Source organism: Vidua macroura, chromosome 5 (genome assembly GCF_024509145.1).
Source record: "Vidua macroura isolate BioBank_ID:100142 chromosome 5, ASM2450914v1, whole genome shotgun sequence".
Taxonomy (NCBI): domain Eukaryota; kingdom Metazoa; phylum Chordata; class Aves; order Passeriformes; family Viduidae; genus Vidua; species Vidua macroura.
The window spans coordinates 37,149,368-37,166,859 of record NC_071575.1 but is presented as its reverse complement, the minus strand read 5'-3'; the positions used below and the strand labels follow the sequence as shown (position 1 = coordinate 37,166,859).

Below are 17,492 nucleotides of genomic sequence, written 5' to 3'. Positions count from 1 at the left end.
ATACATATTACTTATTTAGCAGCCATCTATAATTCCATGTGAGACAGGTAAGGTTTTAGATAAATAGGCCAGTCATAAAAGTAAACAGCTGAAATTTTGTTTTCTCCCATTTGCTGTCAGCAATAACAAATTTACAACAACAACATTCATGCTGTGCCATGCAACATATTAATTTGGAACATTTTGACACTGACTACTGCCATACTCCCCTCCCTTCCTATTCCTCAATAAAAACAAGTTCATAAAAGCCCTGCCCCAGATCCAGAGCACTTCAGCTCCAGTTTTGAGGATATCTCATTTTTAGGTGCCTGTGTTTGGGAAGAGGACTGAATGAGTTTTTCTAAACTAAATTTCTCATTGCCTTTTAAAGTGAAAAGAGGTGAGTACTTATAAAGGACTCTGGGAAGTTCAATCTGCTTGTGAAGTCTGCTGGTTCTCTACTGCTTTGTAAAGTGTCCCATCAGTACAGGAAAAAAATAGCCAGTAGGAGCAACCCTGTGTTTGCAGCATCCCAGGGTTTGATATTCTGAAGCTGTTTCTCCTCATTTCTATACAATGCTAAAAACCAGAGAATACAGGGAATACAATTTCACTGCCTAAACACTTCTGCTGAGATTGCATAGGGTGGTGTGAAAGATAGCTCCTGTCCAGGCAAGAGAAGAGGCCTAACTCTTGCTTATTAATTTTAATTTAGCCTTTCCAGAAATCATCCTTTCCAAGAGGTCTGGCACTAAACCAAAGCTCTAAAACAAGACAAATAAATAATTGCATTTCATCTAATAAGCTGGAACAGAATTCCCTTTGAAATCAGAATTGGATGGTAGACTGTATTTTGCACACTTTATATGAATAATTACCACCATCTTCTAAATTATACAGATTTTATCTCTTCAACCTCTGCTTTGTGTATAGAAATCCTTAATGCACAAATCATAATTCTCTGCCATGTGACATAAATAAAGTTTTTTAATAATTCATCCAGAGTAGATGTCAAAAGGTGAAATATAAAATACAGAAAAAAATAACCTCAAGTAAACATGGGAAAAGATATAGATATTAAAGATAAAATATGTAAGTTATTCTCATAGTGAATAATTGCTCATCCATTGCCCCTGAAAAATGCAAACATATCCTCAGGTTATTTATAAATCATACCACCCCAGAAGGCTCTGGAGATTTTCATGACTGTTAGAGATTAGTCAGTATAACCAAGAGTTTCAGCAGGTTCTGTCATTATCACAGAAGACCAGCCATACCAACTCAATTGGTATTTAGTAGTTCTGACTGAATTTCTCTTCTAGGAGTTTCTGCCTTTTCAAACTTGTATCTCCTTTCAACAACCACAGCATCATTTAAGAGGGGTCTCCTTGCTTGCAAGGAACCTGCCCATTCTTCTGAGGACTCTGTCACCAAAACTATGACTCTCCTTATCCATTTTCAAGCAAACAACTATTCTCAGAAGTCACACATCCATGTATGGCAATGCAAATTTAGCTACAATTTCTTTCCCTGTTGTTTCTGCACTTATTTATCACTTTAATGTGTTTCTGTATTGTCTTCCTTACCTTTTTTTTCAAGTCAAAGTGTTCATCTGTCATCAGTGTGACCTCAGTAAAGAGACTTTTAGCATTCAATTATACCTGATAGTAACTGCTGTTAGCTGGAGATACTCTGGTGCAGTAAATGCCCTTTTTCTTCTAAGGAAATTTTTAAAGCTCCCTCCAAATTATTAAAATAAGAGAAGTAACATCATTACCTGTGAAACCAGCAAGGAATTTAACTAATAGAAATCTATATGAAGAAGAAATTAAACACACAAAGGGTCCTGGAACCTTAACAACTGGTCTATAATAAAGTCATATTGCCCAATTTGAGAAAGGCCAGTCCTATGTATAACGGTGAAGGGGGGCCTCAAGAGAAAGCCAGTGTGATCCAAACACTGTCCTTGATCCTTCCCTATACCTGAATTTTGCAATAAATCTTCTCATACATGCTGCTGGGTATTGAACTAAATGCCAGTTGGGACGTATTAGGACAAATTATTTAGGTATTAGAAGTGTGATAAGACAAGTTCCCTAGTAGATTATGATATTTAAATTCAAAGAATTATGCAGGAGCTATATCCAAACCAGACTTTCTTTTGGGGAAGTCTTATTTTAATTGCTTTTGTCCAAAATTCTGCTCCTGAAAACTTCAGCTCATTCTTGAAGAGTTTTAATTCTTTACTCATTCTCTGAGCAGGTTCAGGGCTGCCTGAGTGGATTATGCCTCTTGGCAGAGGTCACTGCCACACTTGCTGCTCATATTCCATCCTGCTAACAGCCAGCTCAGTCACAGTTTGAGGAAGCCAGGCTCCTTGCCCTCCTTTGCCTGAGAATTTTTAAACCTACATCACAAGGAAGAACCCTGACCCTCTGCTCCACCCAACCGAGAGCTGGGTCTTGAATAACATCTGTGCCACTTCTAATCAGAGTGCAAAAGGAAACACATTTCCTGTGCCTATTTTTTAGGTCATTCTCCTGGGATGGGAGGGGGCCTCAGCTGCGGCATCTGCTCCAAGGACTGCCTATGCACTGCAGCTTAGGAGTGGTGCATGTGAAATATATAAACAGACCGTGGAAGAATGTCTCCAGCCTGTGTCTTTGCATGTCCCGAGGGAGTACTCTAACTGCATAATCATGCAAACAGGTAAACTCATTCCAGGATTTTCATGCTTTCATGCACATCACAGCAGGTAGCATGGGTAATGTCCCCAGGGAGCCAGGTGGGTTAGCAAAGCAGAGTTAACAAACCTCTGATGGATAGACCTGGCCCCTATTCTCCTATGCCACCAATAAAGATGTGGAGAATTATTTTATTGCAAAGAAAGAAATGGTACTAAAATTGCTATAGCTATGTCAATTTAAAATAAATATTAAAAAAAATATGGCCCATACTCATCTTTAAAGGAATGCAGTGTGGACCTGTGGAAGGGAGTGAGAGAAAGGGATGGGCTGCTGCAGAGTTGCCCATGTGCCACAGCAGTCTTGAGGACCAGGTGAAGCTGGAGACATCCTGAACACCCTTCCTCTTTTTCACTAGCTCTCAACAGCAGTTTCAAGCCCCACTAACCTGGCAGAGAACCCTGCTTTCCAAAGGGTCCTGGGGGACTCAAATGGCATGGAACTCAGAAGTCATCCTATAAAGCCAGTGTTGCAAGCAGCTGAACCGTGCTACATGGCTACAACATCACTGATGTGGGATCCATGTAGCAGGCTGGATTACATCTCTGCTCTGAAGACCACATCTCCAAAGTGGTTTAGAAATGGAATTTGACCATTTTTTACCTACAGAGGTTGGTGCTCTTAATGCAGATAATTTCTGATCTTGTGGTTGGGTGTCCCGTAAGACTCTGGCATTGTTTATTACCAAATGTAATGTCATTTGTTCTTTGTGTCTCTCTAAGAAATAAAAGTTATTCTAACTGCAAAGGGACAGTATATAGATGGTCTCAAAAAATACTGTAAAACTGTATGTAAAAATTATGTGAAAATACTAGTCTTGGCTTCATGGTGGTAGAATCTGTAATTTATAATGATATGATGAAATTAAAGGATCCCTATATAAAAATAATATACTGTCATTGTTTTTAAAACTGATCAAGGTGAAAGAAGAATTAAATAGTATATCATGTACATGTAACACTGACAAAAGTATTGCAAAATGCAAATCAGCTACTATGTTTGCATTATGTAAGGTCATAAATTTTTCATTTATTTCAGTAACTTCAGTTATGCAGTACTTGATGAATGCCTGTAAGCAGAAGTAACTACTAACCATAACAAAACCAAAAACTTTTAAAGAAATGTAGCAGACTTTCTGAGAGAAAGAGGGCATGAATCATATTTAGAAGGTTGAGCTACCCCAGCCTAGGCCTCAGATACAGGCCTTGGTGAGGCCTTGAAGCCTCTGATGCTGTTGGAAATTCGGTCTGTGGCGCAGTTAGAAATTATGTTAAGGTAACCACAGTGTAATTGAGCTTTCTGGGTGTGAATTAGTATAGGTCTGCAGTGTGAAACTCTAGCCACCTTAAGACAAAGACAAACAATGTTTGCTTGCCAATGAGAGTGTGTTCACAATTGTAAACTATATTGAAGTGTATATAAACTGCCACCTTACAAACAATAAATGGAGAACGTATGTTTCACCACATTGGTGCGGATCTGCGTTTGTCCTGTCCAGCCTCCCAGAATTTATGAGTCCCTGATTCAAAGAAATCATAGTTCTTTGCTTCCCAGTAGGGTTCAAAAGCAACAGAATTTGTGCAACAAACAAGCATAAAAGTACAGGCCTTTCCCATGGTATTATTAAGCTTATATCTAAAATACCATACAGATTTTAGGAAGTGGCAGCTGTGGAGTTTGTGCATGTATGAGAGACAGATGGAGATGATCATCTGTAATGTCTCCAAAGGGGCTTTTGTGGTGCCTCAGACCAGTGAATCATGAAATGAGAAATGTTTGTGTGACCGAGCCCAGGAGCTCCGTATGAGATGAAAGCAAGCACCATCAAGTGAGTATTCTGCAGCCTGACACAGAGTAAGAGACATTCACTTGACTGATACTTTTTAAAAAGATGGTTCCAAAGAGCTAGGTAGTTTCACATTGCGCAATTTTCTTTGCAAAATTGTGTCCAGTTTCAGTTACTGCAGGGGTAATATTAAATGCAAGTCAAAAGACTGAAGTGCTACAGCTGTTATGACATATAAACATTTTTACATTTGACTTTGAGCTCAAAGTATAATAGGCTCAAAGTGACTTACAGGCTGAAAACCATCATGATTATACATGCTATTTTATGAACCAAACTGGGCCTGAAAGTTGCACTTTGTTTTGGTCTTAAAAATCTTTTTTGTATGTTTATTTTACATATATGTAAAATGTGTATTTTACATGTATGTGTATTTATATCTGTATGTGTATTTTACAGTGTGACTGAAGCATTTCATATCTCTCAAGGTCTTCAGCTTCCTCCTCTACTTAGCAAACACCTTCCTGATCTTGTCCTGGTAATGCCCACAAACATTTCAGTTTCAATGTAACTAATCTTATTTTTGTTCTCCGAGCAGGGCAGACCAATTTTTGATGGCTAAATGTGGGAAACACAGTAAAGGTAAGAAGAATTTTAGGAAGTTGTCAAAGTAGGCCTCAGAAACAGAGAGAGAAGAGAACTTAGAGCTGTAAAGTTTGAATGTAGAACAGTTATAATAGTTTAGTAAGTAAGGGCTTGGGGCAGAGATGTTGTGGTGAGTCATCAGTGGCCCCAGTCTTTTGCCATGAGTACAATAATGGTGATTATTTCCTGCTCATTCCTGAGGCCACTTGGCACTTCTGTTATCTGCTTGCTTATACAATATGCACCTTGCTTTTTCTTCACTGGTTTGTAATTCCACATTATATCTGCATTTACTATTTATGTTTTGTTTTACGTGTATTAACTGCCTGGTTCTGGTTGTCAGCTTTGAAAATGCTTTTGCCAGTGTCATTTCATGCCCCTTCAGGTACCATCCCATACTTCTTTTCTCTTGTACACAGCATCTTGTGTACCCAGTTTCAATCTTCCCATTTGCATCAATGCACATGGGAGAGGCTCTAATGAAGTCACTGTTTTCTGTCTGAGAACTCTAAGTTACCCTGAGTTTTCTTGATTTTAGTATGTTCAGGATTTACAGCAAAACTTGATACAAGTTTAATTATGTGTTTGAGTTCCATGTTAACAGGTGAGCTGATTGTTTATTTTATGGAACTGACATTTTGTAGATGCTGGAAATATTTTCTAACTTCTCATTTCTAACCTTGATATTTCAGAAACATAACTGAGGGATTCACTGTAAAGGGGAAAAAAGATGCAAATTAATCTGTGCAAAAAGCCCATCAGCACCATCTGCAGTTGGTTCCTGCCTGATTGTTCATCACTACAGCTTACACACTATAACTGGATGCCCTTACTTGAACCCTCAGAAGGTGTAAGTCACTGTCTTGCCTATTTGAAACCTAACTAATCATAAGAGTTTTGGGGCAGTTGCCAGTCAGTAGATTATATGAGTTTGGTTTAGATATTTTTCCTGTGAATTTGCAAAACAATTCAACTCTTTCAGAACTCTGATTCCTTAGTGCCTCAAGGACAAATCACAGGCACAGGTAAAATTCCTCTCCACTCACTGCTTACATAGCACTTTTGCTTAGAGTAAGGATTCTGTGAGCACTCATAATTTTATTTCAGTGTAATACCAATTTTTTTCATTTTACTATCACCAGAAGTATGATATCACCAGCTATTTTATGGGTGTTCAAGGCTGGCCTTTTTTCCTAAAAGAAATGTACTGTCATTTCTTCATTTGATATAAGCACATCACTCTTGTTATGCTAATGGATTTTTCAAAGTATATATATTACTAACCCCTTTATTTTCTCTGTCAGATAACATTCTTTAAGTTCCATTTCTTAAATTCCCAAAACTATTATTCTTCCATTGTCACATTTGCAGACTCCATTTGCCTGCTCATCACTTTTCATACAGTATCATGGCTAATTTTTTCCAAAACCTTATCAAGAAAAGTGAAGACAAAGTTTAAGTTGATATAATAAAAGGTTATGCTAAACACCAACTGCTTCATTAGTAATTCTTTTTGAGGTAAATAAAAAAATTCAACAGCTTACATCAAACTTCTTGGATTATCATATTTGGAACCTGTCAGCCTGCATTTTTGTACAAACATCTTTAAAAATCTTCTGTCATGGTGTTCTAAAGATAGATGCATTAGTAACAAAACCTTATTTGATTAAATAATTAAATTCTTGTCAGCCATAATTAAATACTAGCTCTTAACAGAACTCTAATTATTTCTGCTTAGATTTCTCAGGTCACATAAACTACTCTTGCTTCTAAAACATGCAGAAACTCTTAATCTAATTTGGTCTTGTGTTTTCTTCACCCTGCTGTTCTAAACCAGTTCATCATAGTCAATGAGGGCCACAATGCCAAGCATCCTATTCCTGTATCATTTTGGGACCCTTTCCCTACTGCCACAGAAATCTCACAGAACAAAAGAACCAGTTCAACAGGTTGAACTGATTTTTAGCAGCTTTTTAGCAGCATTTAACAGCATTGTCCAAGACAGAAGGTAAGTTTCACCTCCCAACACTATACTCCATTTGGTTCCTCCCTTTATAATATTTTTCATACAGATCTTTTACAGTGATCACTCATCAGATTCTGAGTTCAATGAATGAGGAAATCTTTGAAAAACCTTTTGTTTACGATAATGCAGAACACCAGCTTAATTCACAGAACTTGTATAAAAGAATGGAAAACCAGTGTGATCTATATTTCAGTAGAGCCCAGAGAGAAGTTGTGCCCGCCCCCATCCCTGAAAGCATTCAAGGCATGGCTGGTGTCCCTGCAGGTAGCTGGAACTTGATAATCATTAAGATCTCTTCCAACCCAAAACATTCTATGATTCTATGATATGTTTAAATTAGATGTTTTCATGTTCATACGTATAACAGATTCCTCTCAGCTTGAATCAAACCTCCCTTACGGGTAAACCTGCTTTCAAACTGTCCAACTGCATCAGACATAGATAGAGATCTGAAAAAAAATTTAAAACAATTTAAAAAAAGAATAATAAGAAGGAAATACTAGATTTTCATCTACCATTTGAAATTGACCCATTTTTTCCCCATGGAAACTAACATTTTGGAATCTAATTTCTGAAAATACTGAAGATCTCCAAAATGAAAACAAGGTCCAGTTTCATCTTACTCTGGAAATTACTCAGGTCCAAAATTATGCCAAAAGCAGTCATTGGTCACTGAAAAATAATTGTCTGTGAGTAAAACCTTTCTCTTCATAAATTAAGATTGTACAGCCTGTATAAAACTATTATATTTATTCCACTTGTGTCTTACTCAAAAAAAAAAAAAATCACAAAATAGAAAGTGTGGTTTTTTTATTTATTTGGACTGACTTCCGGTCTGAAAGGATGACTTTGGAGACTTTCAAGATCATACAACATCAAAACAAAATAATGTTACTCATGATTGCATTACATTTTATTAAAAAAAAGTAACACACCAAATCTGATGTGTTACTTCATCAGATTTCTTTTGTTCATCCTTCTATATATAAAAAGAAATTAACTTTAAAAAGTTGAAAAGAAAAACTTTTACACAAGCTACACTGCTTATTTCTGCCCATTTGCCTGATAAGGTATTTCAAGATAGTCTTTTAATCAGTTTTAGAAGAAGTCAAATGGGATAAAGTGCAGTTTCATGGATCATAACCAGATAAAAATAAATACACAGAGGCTAGCATCCCTATCTGACCACATTTTATCAGCTTAAACAACAAAGAGATTTTGCATGTACAGGCACCTTGATAAAGGTGACTGATCAATTCAGACTTTATAAAACAGGACTCCTTTCAAAACATGACACTTTCAGTACCACAACCAAAACCACTGCTCCAACAAAACAGTTTCTATAATACATCTTCTTTGGGGGAAAAAAAAAGATTGCTTTTGATTTTCAACATCACAAGAAATATTGGCTCCTCCTTCAGTGGATGGAATAGATGGAATATAATACAGATGGAATATAAAACTGGGAAGCCAAAGCAGAAAGAATCCTGTAGTTAAAGCACAGATGGATAGAGATAACAAAATGCTGTTCCCTCAACTATGAAACCACTCTTTTGTTGATTGGAAGTGTTACAGTTATGAAGAATCATGACTCAATCCCAGGAAGCAAGCTAAGCAGGCATGAGTTTAAAATTGGATTTCAAACTCTCCAGTAGCTAAAAAAGCACACATTGCAAAGCTTCACACTTCTCCTACTGCATATTATTTTGATGGGGTTGTGAACCTGTAGGCCAGGAGCATTTGCCTCTTCTAGATGTCTGTTTATCTTCAAGAACAACTGGCAGTTTTCTTTACAGGGTGCTGTCCTGAGCTTATCAGCAAATACAACCAATGACCATGATAACATGACCAGATTACTTACATGTACTATTTCTTGTTCTTCTTCCAGAAACTTAATAAACCATTGTGGTTATAACTTATTAATATTGCATGAACGTTACACTAGAAATACTGATCAGGCTGCTGAATATCTCCCATATGTAACAAAAATATTTAAAGCCCACTTTGCTTAGACTTTCAGTCTAGATGCCACAGATTAAATCACATGCTCTTTTACAACACGGTAGTCAAAAGGCAGTGACATGCAGAATATATGGTGAAAGCCTAATATTTAGGGGCAAGAAATGGCCATCAAAAAGACAACTAAAAATAACGGCAAATTTCCATAAGCTGAAGTGATGGGCTTTTCTTAAAGTTTGACTGAATAAAAGAATTCAGTTTTGCACAGTATGCTTTTCCAGTTGTCATTTCTCTGATCTGAGCATGAATGCTGACCCATCAATTTGGAAGCAAGAGTAGAAATTATTGCTGAATTTGATAAGTAGTTTTCTCCCATCATGTACAGGGTAGCTAGGATTGGAGCTTTGCTGAACTCCTCTTGCAGGCCCTGATCTCACTGATATGACTCCAAGAGCTCCAAGAGGCAGGTCAGTGATTCCAGCAAGCTCCTGACCACCATGTCCTAGACCTAGGATGAAAAAATCCTGACACTGGAACAATGAGCAGCTGATATGCTTCAAGAGTTTCAGAAGAATTTGATTAGCTGGACTTAAGCGCTTACCTTTAGGAAGGAAAACTGGCACTCTGATTCATGTGTGCAGGCTTGGGAGGACTTTGATTATGTTTAATTAGATCAACAACACAAGATTTAGTCACAAACTACTGTAGAACATTTATATTTTTGGTATTTTGCATATTTTGGCTTCATTACCTTTTGTTCCCCCTTCTCTCTTTCACTCCTTATAAATGCTGAATGATTCTCCATTCATTTTGCTAAAATGAAGCTGTGCTGTTTGTTATTCTCCTCTGTCTTTTCTGAATATATTGAAACAAAAAACCTGCAGGAGGAAATGTAATTTGGAAAGAGAAAGTTCTTACAGAGGATGGAAGAAAAAAACATTGTGTTCTCTTTTCTTTTGTCATTCCCCTTCATTTTTTATCTTTGTTTTCTCTTCCTTTCTTATGGACATACACACAAAACTTTTGTAAATGGCTTCAGGAAACCATTCATCCCTGGGCTACACCAGCACCAGAGGTAAATCAGGAGATAGAGAAAGTTGTGAAGGATGTCAGAAGGCAGAACCAAAACAGGAATCAGATGGAAGGAGAAAGATTAAAGTTTCTTTCTGAAACATAGTCTGGATCATGGTGGAGAAGGACCTGGTAGATATGTTTTTTTTTAATGGAAAACATGCCTTTTTCAAAAGTTAATATTATGATGAGGCACTGGAAAATGTTTTCAAGAGAAATAATGGATGCTCCATCCTTGGAAGTGTTTAAGGTCAGGTTGGATGAAGCTCTGAGCAACTTGGTCTAGTAGAGGGAGTCCCTGTCCTTGACAGGGAGTTTGGAACTATGTGATCTTTAAAGTCCCTTCCAATTCAGGCTTTTCTATGACGTGATTCTATGATATATTTTAAAACTGATGCATGAGTCCAGTTTCATGGGATGGTTTGTCAGGTACTGCCCCCGAGCCGGGAGAAACAATGGAGAGCCGCAGTGCCTGGGAGTCTTTGGGAATGGGTTGTGAAGAGTTGAAATTTACGTCCTCAGTGCCACATAATTTTTCTGTTCCTTAGGAAAAACTGTGTTCTAGAAGTAAAATTGCCAGACAAGATACCTAATTTTTCAGAAGAGAAAAATGGTCCATAAAGGTTCTTTCGAACAGCAGGGTGTGACTACTGGAGGACAACAAGGACACAATACTGTAGGACTTCTATTTGAGCATTAAAAGGATGGGCTGCACCCAGACTTGTGTGAGATGAATGCTGTGATCATAGGCTACTCATTGCTCAAACAACAGAGATCCATCAGACAGACAACTGTCCCTCTGTCTGGGAATAGCACTGAACAACTCACTGCAGCAGTGCCAAAACTGTTCAGAAATCATCACCTCAAGCAAAACTTAGGGATAGCTGCACATACCACCATGTTGTAGCTTATAAAAGCTGGGAAACCCTCCTGCCACTTCTCTTGCACAGGCTGTTGGGCAGACATAAAAGCAGAGGAGATGCCTTGTAAAGCCAGAGTGGGCATGAATTTTCTTTTCTGACCAAGTGAGCCACCCTGTGGTATAAAGCTGCTGTATGTATTGTCATTGAAATTATTATTTTTTCGTTGAAATGAAATTATTTTATGAACAGTTCTGGAACAAGAATAGAATAGCTTAGAATGAAATAAATGTATTTGCCAGCAAGTTTTATGCAACAGAAAAAGGCACTTGCAATTTATAAAATATATATATATATTTCCCAGGCAGCACATCTCTCCAGCTATTCCCAAGATATCAACTTGTTGTGCTGTTAAGTGCTATATCACCAAAATATGAGAAAGAAAAGACATAAGTCTCATGTACACAGAGGCTACATTCTATTTTTGGTGTTATATTGAGGTAAATCAGAAGTCAGTCCAGTGAAGAAAATTGCTCTCAGATACACTGGTATTAACCTGAAATCAGATAACAGTCCTTGAAATGCAGTTATATAATGTCTGGAGAACAGACTCTGGTGGAATAAATGATCTCTGAAATGCTACTAGATAATTAAGCTGAAGTCAAAGCCCAAACCTAGATCTCATTGCTGCATATTAATTTAGTAAAACAGATTATTCATGGTTTGGATGTTATCTTTTCATTTGGGAAAAGCAGGTATGTCCTTTAGGAAGTTTTGACTGGATTTCACTTGTTTATTTTAAATTGAAAATCCTCAAGAGGAAGCCAGAGAACTTGATAGCTGATAAACATCTGATACCAAAGGGGAAACATCACAACATATCATCAATATTTTTAGTTCCCCATGAATGATTTACATTCCCCTGCACTATCAGATATCTTCAAAAGAACATATCAAAACTGGAGAGCAGTGCACTTGGTTCATGTAAAGGTAAATTTGCTGCAAAAAGCCCTATGAATGCAAAGCTCTGAGACTAAGTCCTGATTTCCAGTGTCGGGCACAGACTTGCAGTCTGGCTTTGAAAAGTTTCAGTAGGTCTGGGAAATTTTAAGGCTCTCTGATGGCATGCCTACAGCAAGTCCCCACTGAGCTCTGGTGCACAGGATTAAAACAGAGCACAGGTCTCTGGGAGTGACTGGCACAAATATCTATTGTTTTCTGTGGCCTAAGCACAGGGAAGCTAAGCCTCTGCCACCAGGGGGCTGGCATGCCATCCCAACTCAAGAGATGCCTAGCACTTAACTCTCCAAGAGAAAGCTGGGACCACTGGTTTTCAGGTCAGTAGTCTGGGCAACCTCTCTTAGTGTATGTTGTAAGCAATAGCAATAGGTTTAGGTTTTTTTCTCCTAGGTTTTTTTTTTTTTTTTTTTTTGTTTTTGTTTTTGTTTTTTGTTGTTGTTGTTGTTAGTTTTTTTGTGGGGGGTTTTTTGTTTTTTTTTTTTTTGGGGGGGGTTGTTGTTGTTGTTTTGTTTGTTTTTTTTTTTTGTAACTTTCCATATCAGAGCAAGCTAAGAATACTGAATGGCAAAATCCTATCTTTTTATAGCAAAAGCTATTCTTAGCTGTTTGGTAAGAGGACAACTGAGATTCAATAATATGCCCAAAATCACAGAGTACATTGCAAAAATTGACTCCAAAGATCTTAGCAAAGAGCATACTGATGACTTGCCCTTGACATGTTCTTACCTATTGCAGTGCAGACAGAATCAAGGCTATTTTCACCAGTGGATCATCATTCCTCTTTATAGTTACTGCAAAGTGGTGGGTTTGGAATCTATCAAAGAATATATAAATAGACCAGGAATGCATAGTGACAAAGGCATGAGCATATGACATTTTACAGGATCCATGCAGAAAGAGCACTTGATTACAGAAGTGTTTTGAAATTGCATAATATTGAAGAATTTTTATTTGTGTTTTCCTTTTACCCAGTCTCGATTCAACTGCTGAAGTGCTGCAGGTAACCTCCAATCATTGGGCATTTAAATAAAGAAAACAAGCATCATCATCCCTTCTGTCTTACTATGAGCTCAGAGATCCTCTGCTTCAATAGATGGCCAGTCAGGGTGAGCGAGCACTCTCAGACCAGAACTGGAAGAGCTTTCCTTCTGCCAGGTACATGGGGTCCATGGAACATTTTCTATAAATGCACGTTTTCATGTGCATATGTAAAATCTACAAAGCAAATAGTATAATCCAGTATAATCCTCATCCTCCCTTCATTGTTGCAGGACTTTAGTGAATAACTGCTGCAAATGGAAGGAGAACATGCAATCATCTGAGAACAAACAATTTTTTAAAAATGCAGTGAAAAATATCTTTAATATTCAGCACAACTTAATGAATTGAAGACACTTTCCTACTCAGTCCCTACCAAGTTGGAACATTTTTTCTGTGCAGCTAAATTAAAGTCCTTTGTTCTCTTTAGAAAGCTGTTGCATAGAATGACATGACAACATCAGTATGAATTACACTGGCTTTTGTTATAATATGGCTGTCATACACGAAGGTCTTAGTTATAGTGGCATTTAACAAGATAAATTTACTCTCTATAGAAAGAATTTTGGCTAAATGATATTCAGCAAGGAAGAACTCACAACTGATGCCCCTTTTAATTAAAAGACAAAATGTTCTCAGATCAGGCTGGTCTTAATGTGGCTGTGTCATTACAGAAAAATAGTCTGGCTATTATTTAGGTGACTCATCAAAATGTTTTCTTAATATTTACTTTTGTTTCTGGAAATTTTTAAGGAAAAAGTGTTTTCAGAACATTCAATAAATTTGTTTAATAGATCTGAGGATTTTTTCTCTGATGCTTATCTTCTCTAATAGCTGCTGATACAGCAGTACACGGTTCTGCAGCCCCCTTCAGCACTAGGTTTAACCTTCACTAGAGTAAGCAGTGAAAGTGGCACCAGGACTAGGATTGGAGATGTGGATCATCATCCAAAGATTCAATTTTTTTCCTCATTGTGGTGACTATCAGTAAAAGGTAGTAACTAGCCCATGTCTACAGCATTTAGGTGATGTAAATCCATGAGTACAGGCATTTGTCCTGAACACAATAGTATGACCACTGAGTTAAGGAAACAAGTGAAAGAGACTATTTAGATTAGTGCCATTCATAAATATTTTTAACCAAATTATGATTTTCTTTTCAGGATTTGGTTAATTTCTCATGATGCTATTTAAGACTGATACACCGTCTAAACAGATTTGTCATTACACAATGCATGGCCTTGACAAAAGATCTCACTACTTTTGGAAAAGAGAGTAGTAGTTTGTCTCCCTGACATTCCAGAGCTGCATCCAGGTAGAAAACTCTGAACCTTGCTGTAAGCCCAAGAACTTCCTTTGTGTTTTTGTGAATGCAAGTGAGCAAATCCATAACAAGCTTTTTTTTTAACTGCAATCCCCTCCCAGAGTTTGGCATTTGTTCCAGCTAGGACGTGTCATCATGTTCAATCAGGTACTTTCTGCTCCTGTAAAAATGTCCCCAAATGTTCACGCATCTTTAATCACAATAAATTGGTCTCATACTTAATTGGTTTTACAAACTAAGATATCTTTCTGAAAAATGAACTACCATCCAGAAGGACAATGTCAAAAATAAGCCAAGAACTTTCCAAGTTGTGAGTCTCAACTGTTTTGTTAAGAGCATTTATTCTTAGTGTTAGAAGGGAGAAAATTGTGTTAAAAAAAAAAAATAGGTATGCTTCTATAACACAATTAGAAAAGCAAAGAAAATCTTTACATCAGTAAGTTAAGGCTAATATTTTCTAACATAGCAGGGTTGGTCTGCTGTTTTGTGATGGTGGCTACAGAATTTTGTTTCAGAAACAGCACTAAGACATGATGTTCGTCTAGCCCCTTTATTTTACCAGATTCTGACTGGGCAAAAAATAATCCCTGTCAGCTGCAAAGTAAGAAAGTAATATTGTGTTTCCAGCTGAATGATTCAATACTCTGTAGAGTGGAGACCACAGTAATGTCACACATTAACACATACAGGGAACTAGATGACAGTAATTTGTTTCACTTTTTTACCAAGGACAGTTTGGGACAGTTAGATTTATGAAGCCATAATAAAATATTGACCATGTCAGTAGTAGAATTACATTCATTTCACTTTCTTGCTCTTTCTCCCTTACTTATTTTTAGTGCTGTTCAAAATACCTTCCTATGTATCTGCACAGAGCAGTAAAATAAATATATTGACTTAAATGAATGATTTAAAATGTAATTTATAATACTCTCATAATTTCAAATGATAGTAACATGTTTCTTCAGAGACTTTACTCAAGTAAAGAATAAATGATAGATTTCTTATATTTTCCCTCTCCTTCCAGAAATATTCAGTAGCTTACTTCAGAAAGCCTAATTTTGGCATACTGTGGGATATTCTTACTATAGTAGCCCTGTTCCTCCCTGAATTCCCTGCCCTTCTGTTTTGCTTCCTTGTTTGTTGCAATGCCCATGCACTGCAGGTGAGAATTTGCTGTCTTCTGACTGAAGAGCATTGATACTAGACAACCAGAGCAATGGTGTTGTCTTTTCTGCAGGAATGTGTTCATCCTGCCAGCACAGAAATGGCACTTCTGACTTCTGTATTACAGAGCCGCACACACTTTCGATTGTCTTTCATAAGGGAGGGGAAAAGAGCAGCTGTGCCCCACAAGGGATGGAGTGTATATCCCAGTGTGGAACAGCTGTTCCCTGACTATGCCTACTTTGTGTGGCATAAAAGTTGTGATGGCAGATCTACCCCACAGGGGTATCTTATTACCCACAGGGGTAGTAAGTGCTCCATCTTGCTGAGCTTGCTGTCTGATCAGGAGTTCTCCTTCAGATGGAGGGAAAGCAATAATGCACGGCCTGATCCAAGGGAAAGGATGCCTTTGGCCCATAGCTGTGCTACTGTCTATACCACCTCCACCTGAGGAGGGTGAAGAAGTTGTCTCTGCTTTTCACTTGGGGCTCAGTCTTGTGTGCCTCTTTATTCGGGTTCTTGAACTCTCCCATGGCCTGGGACATCAGCTGTCTGCAGAGCTGGGCTATCACAGGTACCACCATCTCCTCTCCTGGGCTGTTACCAAATCTGGAGATGATGGAGGTGGCTCTTTTTGCCATGGGGTGCACCATATTAGAAAAATTCAGGTGCACATGAATATCTGAGCCTGACATTAGAGGCTCAAAAGCAGGTATTTTTTACATGATGGGATCTCATGACACTTCTGTAGCATGACAGTGAAATCCATCTTCCTCTATTCAAACCATCAGCAATGCATATCTTTTTGGCCCATTCAGAATGGGAAAGGGTGCTCTGGGGCCAAATATAAGAGTATTTGGTGCCTAAGAGAAGAAAGGCTGAGGAGATTCATCATGGAAATTTCTGACTTGCTTCTGGCAAGACTGATGATATTTTTTGCACAAAGAAAAATGAATGGATCTGTCTGAGTTCAGAATGAATTAGAAGAGAGATATAAACATGCATAGAACTTTTCAAATGTCTTCAGTAGTTTAGAAGGCAATGCTTTGTCCATGTTGTCTCAGGCTATTACATTGTCTCTGCTGCTGGACTCTGGTTTATATAAATATGTAAGCACTACTTTATTAAGTACAAACATCAAGAGGATTGGGTTGTCTGCTTTCCATCATTGTTGTAGGAAAGAGTTACAAGTTTGTACTTCTATACTAATATGTTGAATAATTTCATTCAGCTTTTCAAGTTATCCCAGGTGCTTATCAGAGATGTATGGGGAGACATTATTTGGTTTGTCATCATCCTAGATACCAATTTACCAGTTTCTTCTGAATTTTGGGGGAGAGAGAAGATTCCTGTTTATTCTGTGCAAACCCTTCAATTTGAAGGGAAACTCTCAATTCTGTATCACTTTTTCCGTATTTCATCTGTCTGTGAAGCCACTGCCACATATCCTATTTTTTAAATATACTTTTTAAGTGTTCTGTGACTGTTTCCTGTTTCCTTTCACTGTATCTTCACTTTTTGTCCTTTGCCTCTCAACATTCATAACAAGTTAGAACTGGTGGAGCAGTCCCCAGGGCAAGCCAGCCACAGACACTAACTAGCTAAAGGAGGCTTTAATTCTCACCATAAGCTTTCTCACCTCCTTGAAATATCTAATGCAGTAGAGTTCAGCAGTCAACAGAATTCAGAAAGAAAATGGTGTTGAGGCTTTTTATAAGTGCTCAGATGAGAAAGAACCGTTGGTCTCCATTGAGAGATCAGCTGGGAATGCAGCCTTGGACTTGGGACGTGTCCTGTCCCTGTTCTTGGCAGACCCTTACCTGTGGATGTGGGAGAGGGGGGACAAAGAACAACTTGTAGGAGACTCACCTAT

The 17,492-nt window shown here is 37.8% G+C and overlaps 1 long non-coding RNA gene across 2 annotated transcripts; it reads left to right on the top strand.

Moving 5' to 3' along the window:
* Window positions 1–3,238: 3,238 nt before the first annotated feature.
* On the top strand, window positions 3,239–13,923 carry LOC128807718 (uncharacterized). 2 transcript variants are annotated; one of them, XR_008437257.1, is made up of 5 exons: window positions 3,239–3,334; window positions 5,108–5,151; window positions 5,847–6,004; window positions 13,063–13,245; window positions 13,362–13,923. It is a non-coding gene; the product is annotated as an uncharacterized LOC128807718 (long non-coding RNA). The 2 variants fall into 2 exon arrangements; XR_008437258.1 differs by lacking the exon at window positions 3,239–3,334 and adding an exon at window positions 4,467–4,551.
* The last annotated feature ends 3,569 nt before the right edge of the window (window positions 13,924–17,492 follow it).